General features: G+C 47.6%; 1 pseudogene; it reads right to left on the reverse strand.

The window, feature by feature from the left end:
- Positions 1 to 15,364: 15,364 nt before the first annotated feature.
- LOC139252084 (U2 spliceosomal RNA) lies at positions 15,365 to 15,602 on the reverse strand (annotated as a pseudogene).
- Between the last annotated feature and the right edge of the window lie 272 nt (positions 15,603 to 15,874).

The following is a 15,874-nucleotide window of genomic DNA, read 5'->3' on the forward strand; positions in this document are numbered from 1 at the left end:
ATTGTTCTTACGATGATAATATGTATGAACAAAATCTCCAGCATATCGTAATATGAATATAATAAACTTGTTTTATATCAAGAATGTACCAAGATTCCTTCTATTTAATATCTTGCATAATTCTATTCGTTAGAAAAATACCTCTCTTTATTTCATACCATTTCATAATATCAAAAGCCACAGAAGGAAGCCATTCGGCCAAGCATGCCAGTGCCAGCTCTTTGGTAAAGCTCTTTAATTAGTTGCACTCCCCTGATTTTTCTCGGTAGCCCTGTAAATATTTTTCCTTCAAGTTTTTATCCAATTCCTTTTTGAAAGTTACGATTGAATCTGCTTCCACCATTCTTTCAGGCAGTGCATTCCAGATCATAACAACTTATAGAATCATCTTAAATCTGTGTTCTCTGGTTACCAACCCTTCTACCACTGGAAACAGTTTATCTTTATTTACTCTATCAAAATTTGTACACCTCTATCAAATTTCCTCTTAACCTTCTATGCTATACGGAGAACAACCCCAGCTTCTCCAGTTTCTCCATATAACTGGAGTCCCTTATCTCTGGTAGAATTCTAGTAGATCTCTTCCACAGCTTCTCTAAGGCCTTGACACCCTTCCTTAAGTGAGCTTCCCAGAACTGAACACAATACTCCAGCTGGGGCCTAACCAGTATTTTGTAAAGGTTTCGCATAACTTGCTCGCTTTTGTACTCTATGCCTCTGTTAATAAAACCAAGGATCCCATAGGGTTTTTTAACAGCCTTCTCAACTTGTCCCGTAACCTTCAAAGACGTGTACGTACACCTCCAGGTCTCTCTGTTCCTGCATCCCCTTTAAAATTGTACCATTTTGTTTATATTGCCACTCCTCATTCCTCCTACCAAAATGAATCACTGCACACTTCTCTGCATTAAATTTCATCTGCCATGCGTCTGCTCATTTCGACAGTCTGTCTATATTCTCCTAAAGTCTGTTACTATCCTTTACATTATTTACTACATTTCTGAGTTTTGTGTCATCTGCAACCTTTGAAATTATAGCCTATATACCCAAGTCCAGGCCATTAATATATATCAAAAAGAACGGTGGAACCACCACTGACCCCTGGGGGTCGGTAATTTGATGATTATTAGTACAATAAAAAGAAATCTCCTCAATAAGATATGGTAATGCAGTGGGTTAAACATTGGCCTTTGATCTCGAAGCCCTTGGTTCAAATCCAGCCCAGACTGATGGAATGAAAGTCTCCTCTGTCTGCTGATTCTAAAGGTCCTCCGTGAAACGAGTTTGGGCAATCTCGTTCCAGGTCCCAGTGGACATGGCCCCACAGCAAAAATAAAAATCCCTAATTCTGCATGAATTGAAATGAATGGTCAATCTCAGTCAGAGAGGCCCAGGCTGCTGGTGTGGGAAATGGACAAACATTACTTTTGTGCGCTTAGAGGTGCTTTTCTGAGGGACATTGTTGGGGTAGAATACATGGAGCTTTGCTTTGCATTAAACTACACTATATTGACTGGGAGTGCTTGGTGCTGATAATGGCTTCCCACAATGGTAAGTGTTTCACACTCCGGAATCCTAACATCCCTTTACCTTAATGAGTATAAAAATTCTCAAAGAAAAATAAATCTCCCTAACGAGAAAAACATTTAAATCTGTTAAAAAGAACTACGATACTCATAGTAGCTCTTGCTTGTACAATATTTGGTCAGGCAAATATTTTTTTGCATTTTAATACAACCTACACTGCTGATGTGTACACACAGTGTCCAGGATTTTCTGCGATAATGAAATCCTCGCAAATCTTCAGTGAGGTCGGAGTTCTTCCCACTAGGATGTGCTCCGACCCCAGCCGCTTGTCCATGGTCAGGGTCATTTACAGGTTTATGGTGGGCTCCTTAATTTCCCCAGAGATTCTTCCTGAAGGGTTGGGGAAATTGCCTCTACAATCAATTGCATCGGCTTTTTGATCCTTTTAGCTTTAACTGGGCTCTCTGCTGGCCATTGGAATGCTGAGCATCAGGGGAAAATAGGTATCCCTTGCATCAAGCATTGCTGCGGCACAAATCACAGAAGGTTTGTTGGATGATGTCTTTCCGTTTTACTTGCTTTACAATAAGCCAGTCCATATCAAGGAGGATGTATTGTACACCCCCCCGGCATTTTCGGCAAGAAATCCTGGAAATGGCAGAGGAGAATGCAGAGCTGGAAGAGTGTCTCTTTGAAGTCGTTTCTGCCTCAATCCACTTGAGTTATACCAGGGCCCAATGTACATTGAGCAGAAAATCAGGGTCATTAAGTGCATAGATTTTTAAAAGGTAAAATAATTCACCATTCATTCCCCCCACCCCCCCCCTCCCACTCTTTTCCAATTTACTTTACTCCTTTCCTGATTCACAAACTCTGGCAGCGTTTTGGTCCCTCACCCAAGTGAAGATTTGGAGAGTGAGTGTTGGCAGGCTTTTTGACCATGGAAAACATAACAGCCAGTCCTAATCCTGTCCTTTCCCGACCTCCACACTTGAGCACTTTCCAGTACAATCCCTGATTAGTCATCGGAGGAAGATTTCCTTGAAAATGTATTTGGTCTGAGAATAGAGAACCATCATCAGGATAGCTGGTACACACTGATTTATGTGGGAGAATTTTCAAGTTGCAAGTACAGTATGTCCTTTAGTCAATGGGAAACTTACCAATCATGCAGCATCAGCCACAAGACTATTTTACATTTATGAAACAACTAATCAGCAATTTAAATGGTACAAAAAATGTGCTAATTCATTTGCCTACTATCCAAAACCCCAATATATTCCATATTTGGAGTACATAGCAGGAGATACCTACACTGGTAACAATATAAAGATCACCTAAAGCATTAAGCTCAGAGGTATTGGAACATACTGCCATATACTCGACGCAAAGCTACTATTGTGCTGTGTTTATGGCTAAGCAGTCAGCCACTTTGATCAGTATCTATTTATATATAGGGAATCCATGGCAAAGTTTCACTTTGCCAGCAGTTTTCCCAAATGTAACTGTCCAGAAGCATATATGGAAGAACGAGCCCAAATGTTCTTTACTGCATATTCTATTCCCTAATTCTACATTGCAATTGCTAAGTAAATCTGTCCACGTTTCCTCCAATCTGCTTTCCCTAGCAGTAGGATCGTAGGGCTGGATTTCCAGGTCCTTTGCACGTCGGGTCTCACCCCGGAGCGGCATGAAATAGAGTAGCAAGGTCTTCTGCGTCCAGTTGGGAGCTTCGGGCTGGGTTTTGCGGCGGTGCTTAGAAGCACCTCCGGGAAGAGCTATGCCGGGTGTGCAACACGTCTCGTTGTGACACCGGCACCAGTTTTGACTAGCACCCAATCCGTACGCCCTGAAGCGAGCCCCGCGATGACCGCCAGGGAAACCGGAAAGATCCAGCCATGCAGGCGGCGGTGAGGTAGATAAAATGCAGAAAAGCTTTTAAAAGCCAGCAAAGAATGACTAAAAAAATGAAAAAGAGAGGGAAGATAGATTTTGAAAGTAAACTAGCACGGAAAATAAAATAGATAGTAAGAGTTTCTACAGGTATATAAAAAGGAAAAGAGTGGCTAAAGTAAATGTTGGTCCTCTAGAGGATGAGACTGGGGAATTAATAATAGAGAACAGGGAAATGGCAGAGATGTTGAACAAATATTTTGTATCGGTCTTCATGATAGAAGACACTAAAAACATCCAATAGTGGATAATCAAGGGCAATAGGGAGGGAGGAACTTAATACAATCACTATCTCTAAAGAAGTAGTACTCAGTAAAATAATGGACTAAAGGCAGACAAATCCCCTGGACCTGATGGCTTACATACTAGGGTCTTAAAAGAAGTGGCAGCAGAGATAGTGGATGCATTGGTTGTAATCTATCAAAATTCCCTAGATTCTGGGGCGGTCCCAGTAGATTGGAAAACAGCAAATGTAATGCCCGTATTTAAAAAAGGAGGCAGACAAAAAGCAGGAAACTATAGACCAGTTAGCCTAACATCTGTCGTTGGGAAAATGCCGGAGTCCATTATTAAGGAAGCAGTAGCAGGACATTTGGAAAAGTATAATTTAATCAAGCAGAGTCAGCATGGTTTTATGAAAGGGAAATCATGTTTGACAAATTTGCTGGAGTTCTTTGAAGATGTAACGAGCAGGGTGAATAAGGGATAACCAGGGGATGTGTAATTGGATTTCCAGAAGGCATTCGATAAGGTGCCACATAAAAGGTTACTGCATAAGATAAAAGTTCATGGGGTTCGGGGTAATATATTAGCATGGATAGAGGATTGGCTAACTAACAGAAAACAGAGAGTTGGGATAAATGTGTCATTTTCCGGTTGGCAAACAGTAATGAGTGGGGTGCTGCAGGGATCGGTGCTGGGTCCTCACCTATTTACAATCTATATTAATGACTTGGATGAAGAGACCGAGTGTAATGTAACCAAGTTTGCTGATGATACGAAGGTGGGTGGGAAAGCAAATTGTGAGGAGGACACAAAAAAATCTGCAAAGGGATATAGGCAGGCTAAATGAGTAGACAAAAATTTGGCAGATGGAATATAATGTGGGAACATGTGAGGTTATCCACTTTGGCAGAAAAAATAGAAAAGCAAATTATAATGTAAATAGAGAAAAATTACAAAGTACTGCAGTACAGCGGGACCTGGTGGTCCTTGGTATGAAACACAAAAAGTGAGTATGCAGGTACAGCAAGTAATCAGGAAGGCAAATGGAATGTTGGCCTTTATTGCAAGGGGGATAGAGTATAAAAGCAGAGAAGTCCTGCTGTAACTGCATAAGGTATTGGTGAGGCCACACCTGGAATACTGCATACAGTTTTGGTCTCCGTATTTAAGGAAGGATATACTTACATTGGAGGCAGTTTAGAGAAGATTCATTAGGTTGATTCCGGAGATGAGGAGGTTGACTTATGAAGATAGTTTGAGTAGGTTGGGCACTGGAGTTCAGAAGAATGAGAGGTGATCTTTTCGAAACATGTAAGTTAATGAGGGGGCTGGACAAGGTGGATGCAGAGAGGATATTTCCACTCATAGGGGAAACTAAAACTAGGGGACATAGTCTCAGAATAAGGGGCTGCCCATTTAAAACTATGAGGAGGAATTTCTTCTCTCAGAGGGTTGTAAATCTATGGAATTCTCTGCCCCAGAGAGCTGTGAAGGCTGGGTCATTGAATATATTTAAGGCGGAGATAGACAGATTTTTGTGCGATAAAGGAATAAAGGGTTATGGGGAGCAGGCAGGGAAGTGGAGCTGAGTCCATGATCAGATCAGCTATGATCTTATTAAATGGCGGAGCAGTCTCGAGGGGCCAGGTGGCCTACTCCTGCTCCTATTTCTTATGTTCTTAAAAGGTAAGTGCGAGTGTTTATTCTTTTAATTCTTTTAGCAATTTGTTTTGTGGTGGCGTGGGTAATGTTTTGGGAATATTTTTGTGGGTTTTTTAAGGTTCCCCCACAACCCCCCCGCTACCAAGGCCACTCTCGTAGTGCTCCCGGCCCAGTACTTTAGTTGGCGAGGTTCCCATTTTTGCACCATGAAAATAGTACAACGCCTCGCTTCACGCTGTGCATTCTGGTACAGGGCCCAGATGGCAAAAATTTCTTATGAGAGTGCAATCTATTCCCGGCCGGGAATTTTCCCGACCCGCCTCCGTTTTCGCATCGAAAACAGCAAAACTGAAAATCCAGCCCTATTCTTGCCCATGAGAGTGAGTATGAGGAAACGCAACACAAAAGATTGGCAGTCGTGTTGCCTGTAACACATCCACTTCAGTTAATTTGTTCTTTATCAAACGCAATACATTAACTTTAATTTGAGTGAGCTACTGGATGTTCCTGTGCATGTTAGTAGAGGCTGCAACTCTTGTCCATTTAGCAATGTTTATCTTTGCAAAGCATGTCTGGCATGTACACTGAATCCTGTACCCTCCCCTGGCCCCTGCAGTGGAAGGGGCTAGGTGCATATTATGAAAATATGTACACAAAATAGTAGGATTTGTAAGAAACAAGTGAAATAAAACTGAAAAAATGTTATATCATTTCTTGAGACAAATTTCTTAAATAATTTTTTGTGCCATACCACTATTGTATCACATTGAGAAATACGCTGGCACCTTCCAGTAACTAATGTTTGAGATAGTTCTTCGGAAGAGTTACTTTTAAGGAACAGCTGCTGCTGTTGTGAGATTTCCTCGGGTACTAACAGGCCGGGTCTGTTGCTAATAACTTCTGGGATTATTTCTGTTTCAAAGGAGGAATTCTTCTTGTTTCCTATGTGTCTATTTCCAAGGCTTTAACAAGTGAAACTCCTGTTTTTTGCACTTTGGCATTATCATTACAGAGGTCTCAGTTTTCATTGGAGGTGGTTTTGGAGCAGTGCTAAATGCATTTTAATTGCGCACTCGTGCTTAATGCTGGGAATTTCTCGTATTTAAACTCACATTCTCTAACGCTTTGGTGGGAATTCTTCCCCCTGGAGTGTAAACTCTAGCTGATTTGTTCATTCACTATTTTAAGGGGCATTAAAGCCCTTCCTCTCCTCCACCTGGGCTTAGCTATCTGAGCATCAAAAAGAGATCAAACCTAAGAACTTCCGGGTCTTTATGGCACAGTCCCACATCACACCATCATCATAGGCAGTCCCTCAAAATCGAGGAAGACTTGCTTTCACTGGAAAAGTGAGTTCTCAGGTGACTGTGCAGTCCAATTCAGGACACAGTATCTGTCGCAGATGGGACAGACAGTTGTTGGAGGAAAGGGTGGGTGGGGAGTCTGGTTTGCCGCACACTCCTTCCGCTGCCTGCGCTTGTTTTCTACATGCTCTCGGCGACGAGACTCGAGGTGCTCAGTGCCCTCCCAGATGCTCTTCCTTCACTTAGGGTGGTCTTTGGCCAGGGACTTCCAGGTGTTGGTGAGGATGTTGCACTTTATCAAGGAGGTTTTGAGGGTGTCCTTGAAATGTTTCCTCTGCCCACCTTGGGCTCGTTTGCCTTGTAGGAGTTCCGAGTAGAGCGCTTGTTTGGGAGTCTTGTTTCCAGCATGCAGACAATGTGGCCAGTCTAACGGAGCTGGTCGAGTCTGGTCAGTGCTTCGATGCTGGGGATGTTGACCTGATCAAGAACACTGACGTTGGTGCGTCTGTCCTCCCAGGGGGTTTGCAGGATCTTGTGGAGGCATTATTGGTGGTATTTCCCCAGCGATTTGAGGTGTCTACTGAGATGATCCATGTCTCTGAGCCATAAAGGAGGGCGGGTATCTCTACAGCCCTGTAGACCATAAGCTTGGTGCCAGATCTAAGGGCCTGATCTTCGAACACTCTCTTCCTCAAGCGGCCGAAGGCTGCGCTGGCGCACTGGAGGCGGTGTTGAATCTCATCGTTGATGTCTACCCTTGCTGATAATAGGCTCCTGAGGTATGGAAAGTAGTCCACATTGTCCAGGGCCGTACCGTGGATCTTGATGACTGGGGGATGGCAGGGTCAGGTTGGTGGAGGACCTTTGTCTTACGGATGTTTAATCTAAGGCCCATGCTTTTGTACGCCTCAGTGAAGATGTTGACAATGACTTGATGTTCAGTCTCTGAATGTGCGCAGACACAAGCCTTGTCCGCCTACTGTAGGTTGCCGACAGAAAATGGGACGGTCTTGGATCTGGCCTGGAGGCGATGAAGGTTGAACAGATTCCCATTGGTTCTATAGTTTAGTTCTACTCCAGCGGGGAGCTTGTTGAGTGTGAGGCGGAGCATTGCAGTGAGGATCACACAGTCCATTTACTAACTAATCCAATGGGGCATCCCTATTAACTAGTTGTGCATGCGTGTATTATCTGCAGTGTATAAAGATTAGGATAGTTTTCTTGTAAGTGTCTATCAGGCCATTCTTGTCACACTGGGAATGCTGATTTACCACTATTTCACCTGCAATATACAACACACCAGACTGATTCCCGGGATGGCGGGACTGACCTATCAAGAAAGACTGGATCAACTGGGCTTGTATTCACTGGAGTTCAGAAGAATGAGAGGGGACCTCATAGAAACGTTTAAAATTCTGATGGGTTTAGACAGGTTAGATGCAGGAAGAAAGTTCCCAATGTTGGGGAAGTCCAGAACCAGGGGTCACAGTCTGAGGATAAGGGGTAAGCCATTTAGGACTGAGATGAGGAGAAACTTCTTCACCCAGAGAGTGGTGAACCTGTGGAATTCTCTACCACAGAAAGTAGTTGAGGCCAATTCACTAAATATATTCAAAAGGGAGTTAGATGAAGTCCTTACTACTCGGGGGATCAAGGGTTATGATGAGAAAGCAGGAAGGGGGTACTGAAGTTTCATGTTCAGCCATGAACTCATTGAATGGCGGTGCAGGCTAGAAGGGCTGAATGGCCTGCTCCTGCACCTATTTTCTATGTTTCTATGTTTCTATGTTTCTATGTTTCTATGTAAGTTTCACATGCAAATCTAAAGCCCCCTTTCCTATTACTGTAAATATAAACAACAGTCGCAAAAAAAGTTGTTGTACCACAATAGAATTTTTCAACTGTGCTAAATACTTGATCGGCTTTTGATGATTGTCTAGATATTCACTCCATAGTTGACAATCAAATTGTCTTCCATTTCTTACGCCGCATAATTCGGCACCTTAGCGCCGAAGGTCAATGCTGGTTTGGAGAAACAAAAAGCAACTGTCTCACATCTGTCCACTTCCGGCATGGCCTGTGCTGTTCGCCAGTTGTGAGGGTGATAGCACGGGCGGATATGCAGAGTGGGCAGATCGTGATGTCAATTAGCGTGTAACTGCGTTTGGCGTCGCCATTCCAAACAACGCCCCCTCCTAAACACACACAGCTGAACATGCATCGGCTGCATGAGGAACCCCCCATCAGCACTACTTAAAGAGATACATCCAACTTGCAGGTAAGTTGATTATTTCTCGTGTACTGGGTCTTGCAGCGTTTATATGAATACTGGCTTACTGGAAGTGATTTATAACATTGTTAAAGTGTGCAGGGAGTGTTGCTGGACGTTGCAAAGTTGTTGGCTCCTACTGGAAGGCTTCTGAGAACACCACTTGCTCCCAATCATGGAGGCTCTACTTGCAGTCCCCCTCATGCTGCAGCATGACAAGATGATGGAGCAGAGGCAGCAAAGACAAGCTGCTCGCAGAGGGAGGAGGAGGAGGGGTAGGAGGGCTCTTAGCAGGAAGCATTACCCACCTAGGTTCTTCAGTAAGGACTTGTCCCACCTGCACCTAAGCCAGTGTGTTCGGCGGCTTCACGTCACCAAGGAGGTGGTCACAGAACTCTGCCACCTCTTGCAACGAGACCTGCAGCCTCAGAACAGGGCGCGGCAGTTGTGCCAGTGGCCATCAAGGTGATAGGGGCCCTAAATTTATTTGTCAGCAGATCCTTTCAGGCTGGAACCGGTGACATAACTTACATCTTGCCGTTTGCCGTCAATCGCTGCATCCGGGAGGTCACAAAGGCTCTGTTTTTTTTTAATTTCAAAATATATTTTATTCATAAAAAAAATCTGTACAGTACATTCAGAGGCATTTCAATACATTTAGCTGCGGTCAGCAATCCCATACACTATATTTGGGTGCTGACGGCAGTTCTGTTCGTTACATTTCTTGTTTTCCAGTTCAAGTGCAATTCAGTACAATAAACGGGATACATTGTGGTACATTCACACAAATTACGTTTCATGTGTTACGATACAGTGCATGGAATGGGTGACGGTACATTTACATTTTTCTTTTCAAACATGCATTTCGTAACACACCTTGCATTGTACATGGCACGACATTGGTGTTTACAGATTTGGTGCTCTATGTACACAAAAAGTAAATTACAAATACAGTCCGAGGGGGGGGTTTGTACTGATTCCTGCGGCGACTGCACCAATTTTCAGTGCGTCCCTCAGCACGTAGTCCTGGATCTTGGATTGCGCCAGTCTGCAACACGCGGACATGGTCATCTCCTTGTTCTGGAAAACCAGCAAGTTTCGGCAAGACCAAAGAACGTCTTTGACCGAGTTGATGGCCCTCCAGCAGCAGGTGATGTCTGTCTCGGTGTGTGTCCCTGGGAACAGCCCTTAGAGCACAGAGTCCTGTGTTACAGAGCTGCTTGGGATGAACCTCAACAGCAACCACTGCATCTCTTTCCAGACCTGCGTCGCAAAGGCGCAATCCTGAAGGAGATGGGTGACAGTCTCGTCCGCCCGCAGCCGGCTCAGGGGCACCGTGCCGTGCTGCTGAGACGTCGGCTGTGCATGAACGCTCTGACAGGTAGGGCCCTCCTCACTGCCAACCAAGCTATGTCTTGGTGCTTGTGCGAAAGCTCTGGCGATGAGACGTTCTGCCAAACAAGTTCGACAGTCCACTCAGGGAACCACCCGACAGGGTCCACCATCTCCTTCTTTCGTAGGGCGTCCAGGACCTTACGTGCTGACCACTGTTTTATGGCCTTGTGGTCAAAGGGGTTTCTTGTGAGGAACTTTTCCACGAAGGACAGGTGGACAGCATGGTCCAACTGGTGGGGGCGTTTCGCGGCAGCGTGGCCAGACCCATCCTTCGCAACACCGGGGACAGGTAGAATCTCATCATGTAGTGACACTTGGTGTTTGCGTACTGGGGGTCAGTACACAGCTTGATGCAGCCGCACACAAAAGTAGCCATCAGGATGAGGGCCACGTTCAGAACGTCCTTTCCTCCACTGTCCAGAGATTTGTACATCGTGTCTCTGCGGACACGGTCCATTTTGGACCTCCAGACAAAGTGGAAGACGGCCCGGGTGACTGCCGCGGTGCAGGAGCGTGAGATGGGCCAGACCTGCGCCACGTACAACACTGAGAGCACCTCACTCCTGATGACCAGGTTCTTTCCTGCCATGGAGAGGAAGCGCAGCTTCCACCATCCCAGTTTTTGTTTGACCTTGGCGATACGCTCGTCCCAGTTTTTGGCACACGCCCCGTCCGCTCCGAACCATATTCCCCACACCTTCAGGAAGTCTGGCTTGACGGTGAAGGGGATGGAGGCTCGGTCAGTCCAGTTGTCAAAGAGCATGGCCTCGCTCTTGCTGCGATTGACCTTTGCTCCCGAGGCCAGTTCAAACTGGTCGCAGATTGCGAGCAATCTGTGGATTGACTGTAGATCCGAGCAAAAAACGGCGACGTCGTCCATGTACAGGGAGGTCTTGACCTGAGCGCCTCCGCTGCCTGGGATCGTCACCCCTCTAATGCCCGCATCCTTCCTGATGGACTCGGCAAAGGACTCGATACAACACACAAACAAGACAGCCGAGAGAGGGCAGCCTTGCCTGACTCCAGATCTGATTCGAAAGCTTTGAGTTTCCCACCCGTTGATTAGGACTGCACTACTGATGTCTGTGTAGAGCAGTTTGACCCAATTGCGGATACCGTCCCCAAACCCCATTTTGGAGAGCACGTCCATCAGGTACGTGTGTGATATCCTGTCAAAGGATTTCTCCTGGTCTAAACTGATTAAGCAGGTGTCCACCCTCCTGTCCCGCACGTAGGCGATCGTATCTCTGAGTAGCGCGAGGCTATCAGCGATCTTCCTGCCGGGGACAGTGCAGGTCTGGTCCGGGTGGATCACCAGCTCAAGAGCAGACTTGACCCTGTTGGCGATGACCTTTGACAGGATCTTGTAGTCCACATTGAGCAATGAAATGGGCCGGCAGTTTTTGATTTCCTCCCTCTCCCCCTTCTGCTTGTAGATGAGGGTGATGATACCTTTCCTCATTGATTCTGACATGCTGCCGGCCAGAAGCATACCTCCGTACACTTCCAGCAGATCTGGGCCTATCCAGTCCCACAGAGCCGAGTACAACTCGACCGGTAAGCCGTCGCTTCCGGGAGTTTTATTCGTCTCGAAGGACTGGACGGCCTTTGTCAGCTCGTCCAGAGTTAGCGGGTGGTCCAGACTTTCTCGCTTGCTGTCGTCTAAGACCTCCGAAATAGACGACAGGAAAGACTGGGAGGCCGCGCGGTCTGTGGGCTTGACGTCGTACAGCCTGGCATAGAAGGATTTGCTGATCCTCTGCATGTCAGGCTGCGAAGACGTCACAGAACCATCTTCTTCCTTTAGGCTGGTGATCACAGAGCTCCCCCTGTGTACCTTCTGGAAGAAGAAACGCGAACACGTCTCATCCTGCTCGACGGAGCGGACTCTGGAGCGGAAGGTGATCTTGGAGGACTCCGAGGCAAAGAGCGAGGCTTGCTGGCCCTTCACCTCTTCGAGTTCCTCCACGACATCGACCCCCATCGACTGCAGCAGGAGCAGGTTTTGCATATTCGTCTGGAGTTGGGCCAATTCCCTCTGTCTCCCTCTCGCCTGCTGAACACCTTTGAGGATGAAGAACCTCTTGATGTTCATCTTGATTGTTTCCCACCAGTGCATCGGGGAATCGCAGAGGGGCTTTACGGTTCTCCAACCTTTGTAATCCCTCTTGAGTTCCTCGACGTTTTCCGGGGTCAACAGTTTCACGCTCGGCTTCCATATCCCTCTGCCAACTTTCTGGTTTTCCTGTGGGCGACAGTCGGCCAGTAGGAGGCAGTGGTCAGAGAAGAACACCGGCGTGACGTCGGTGGATCTGACCTTGAGCGTGTGGGACACAAACAGGAATTCTATTCTGGAACGGACGGACCCGTCTGGTCTCGACCAGGTGTATCTGCGCTGTGCTCCGTCTGCAGGGTTGCTGAAGACGTCGCACAGCTTGGCATCTTTTACCGCATCCATCAGGAGTTTGGACGTGGCGTCCAGTTTGCCGTCGGCTCTGCTGGATCGTCCAGCCGCATCGATGATGCAGTTGAAGTCACCACCCAGAATGACCGGCCTGGACGTTGCCAGTAGCAGTGGGAGCTGCTGGAAGAGGGCCAGCCTCTCGTTCTTGAGAGCTGGGGCGTAAACATTAATTAACCTGAGAGGGGAGTTTTTGTACATTACGTCTGCTACGAGGAGGCGGCCACCCACCATCTCCTTAACTTCGGTGATGGTGAAGTGGCCTCCCCGCAGTAGAATGCCCAGGCCGGAAGCCCGGCTGTCGTTGCCTCCTGACCATATGGATGGTCCATGAGCCCACCATCGTGACCACTGCTGGTAACTGCTGAAGTGCGGCAGACCGCACTCCTGCAAGAACAGCAGGTCCGCTTTGACCTTGGCGAGGTACCCCAAGGTGGAAACACATCACGTAGTGGATTTTACGCTACGCACGTTAATACTAGCAATTTTAAAATCCATTTTAAAGCTATTTTTTACATTTACAAACATTACATTTCAGATGAATCGTTTTCAATTTCAGATACATCGTTTTCAAGTTCCGACAACTGCTCAATGGCCAGTTCCAGCATGCGTAAGTTATTACTATCAACTTCAACATCTACTACACCTGGGGTGGCGTGGTCGTCGTCCTCTGCTGTGGGGTGTTTCAACCAGGGGACTGCTGCAGTTTTGTGCTTAAGTCCGCAATGTTCTCTGCATAGTCCTCGCCTGGTGTTGGTGGTTCCCTCTTTTCCTCATTCACGGCGGTGTCGAGCTGGTGTGCTTCGATCACTGCGTCGCTCCCGGTATTCCGGAGGTGGGGTGTGCTGGGCACTTCGCTGCTCACGTTATCCCGGAGCTGGTCTGCGTTGGTCACTCCTTCGCTCTCGGTGTTCCGGAGCTCGTGTGCGCTGGGCACTTCGTTTCTCACGGGTTCCTGGGGCAGGGCTGTGTTGGTCGCTTCACTGCTCCCGGTCGCCTGTGGCCGTGGGGTGGCATATTGCCTCTTCTTTTGGTGGTGGCGCCTTTCCTCATCAGACGAGCTGCCGTCGCTGGTTTCTGCCAAGCTTGATAGCCGCCTCTTCCCTGTCGTTTCCCTAGGGGCCCTTGCTTGCCTCTTCCCCTTGCGCTTGCGGGCCTTTTTTTCGACTGTCTGCCATCCCGCTTCATCGTCTGCTGTCTCCTCGTTTCTGGACTCGGTGCGCTGGGGGAGAGGTTCGCTGCTGGCTGCTGGTGGCTCGCAGCTCGCGGTAGCAGGGTTCTCTTCCTCGCCGTCTTGTTCCGAGTCCACGGGGGTGTTGGTCGGGGTGAGGGTGTGGCTCTCCTCTGGAGCGTTGTGTTCGTCAGCTTCCTCCTTCTCTGGTGCAATGTTCTTTGCTGCCTGCGCATAGCTGAAGTTGCGTTTGGGGCAGTTTTTGTAAAGGTGCCCAGCCAGACCACAGAGGTTGCAGCACTTGGTCTCCTTACAGCCCTTTGTCTGGTGGCCCTCGTACTTGCAGTTTCGGCAGATGACAGTCTTGCAGCTTGCCATCACATGGCCTGCCTTCCCGCAGGTGCGGCACACGTTGGGTTGGCCAGCGTACACCATGTAGCCCCGACTACCTCCGATGGCAAAGCTGGAGGGGGGGTGCAGGATGGTTCCGCTGGCGTCCACCTTCATGGTGACCTGGATCTGGCGCTTGCTGGTCCATATCCCATGCATGTCTTTCACGTCGCTGCTGTTTCCTGCCCCATCATCGTACCTGTCAAGGAAAGTCAGCACATCAATGACCGGGATGTGGGGGTTGTACATTTGCACTGTGATAGTGCGTCTTCTCTGCGACGGGAGGGTGAACAGTGGCTCCCAAGTTAGCACTGAGTGCAGCGGTTCACTCGCTTCCTTCAAACCCTTCAGGAACTTCAGGCAGAGGGCGACGGTTCTGAAGGTCACATCGAAGTAACCTCTCTTCGGGAGGTCCTGCAAGGCGAAGACGTCGGCGATTTTCATGCCGCATGTTCCCAGCAGGATTTTCTTCACGAAAAGGTCCCGGTTGATCGTTGTCTGTCCATCCACTTTCTTTACCGTCACTCGGATGGTGTTTCGGACGCCCTGATTCGCCGCTCGGTTGGCCGCCATCCGGGTTGCAGATTCCTCCTTTTGCTGTGAGTTTTGGTCGAAGCCCTCAATCTCTCTTTACGCCAGTCTGGCGCTTGGGCGGGCCCTGACGGACCTGCAGGCCCGCCAAATGGTCGGTCGACATGCAGATTTTCCTCTTCTTTCCAATTGGCGCCTGGCCCAAGCCAAAGGCTAGAGCCAGCAAAACTGGAAAAACGAGTTTCTGCAGTCAGTCAATTTGCATATAAATGCACAGTCAACAGATTGCAATCAACAAATTGCAGAGAGTGCCATTGAGCAGCAACACTTCAAAGCACTCAGCACTCCCAAAGGCTCTGTTTTTTTTAAAATTCATAGCCAATCTTTCCAATTCTTTGTCAAATCACAAACGCCAGAGGTCACCTTGCACACATCAAGGATCACTCTGCGCCAATGCTCTTAGCCAAAAGGCCTAGAGCCACTGCACCGTTCCTGGAAGTACTGCAATACCAGGTTCGTGCCATGGAGGTGGATGGGTCAGGCCCCCCACACACCTCCGTGGAGGTGGATGGGTCAAGCCACCCCACCCACCTCCTATTTCCAAAAAGCATAGGAGAACCACCTTCCTGATCCAGGGAGAACCACTTTGGGGTCATGGTTACTCCCCTGTCAGGTCAGTTACGCATGATCTCAGCCAAAAGGCCGAGAAGCGAAGGGACTTCCTTTTCTTCACCCTACACAGAGAGGAATGAAACCCCAGATCCCTGTTGCTCAACACTGCCCCACTTTACCATCCCTCTGTCACAGAACATCACAGCATCCTCTTGGCCACAATGCTGAAATTAAAACCACTACAAAATGAACATTCCAAACGTAATTTAAAAATGACTAATTCCAATTTTACATTACAAAGTCAACTAATCAGCCTTGTGCATTCTCTTAGTTTCTGCCTATCCCAGTGCTCCTACGGAGTGCTACCCCACTGG

Source organism: Pristiophorus japonicus, chromosome 2 (genome assembly GCF_044704955.1).
Source record: "Pristiophorus japonicus isolate sPriJap1 chromosome 2, sPriJap1.hap1, whole genome shotgun sequence".
In the NCBI taxonomy this organism is placed as follows: Eukaryota; Metazoa; Chordata; class Chondrichthyes; family Pristiophoridae; genus Pristiophorus; species Pristiophorus japonicus.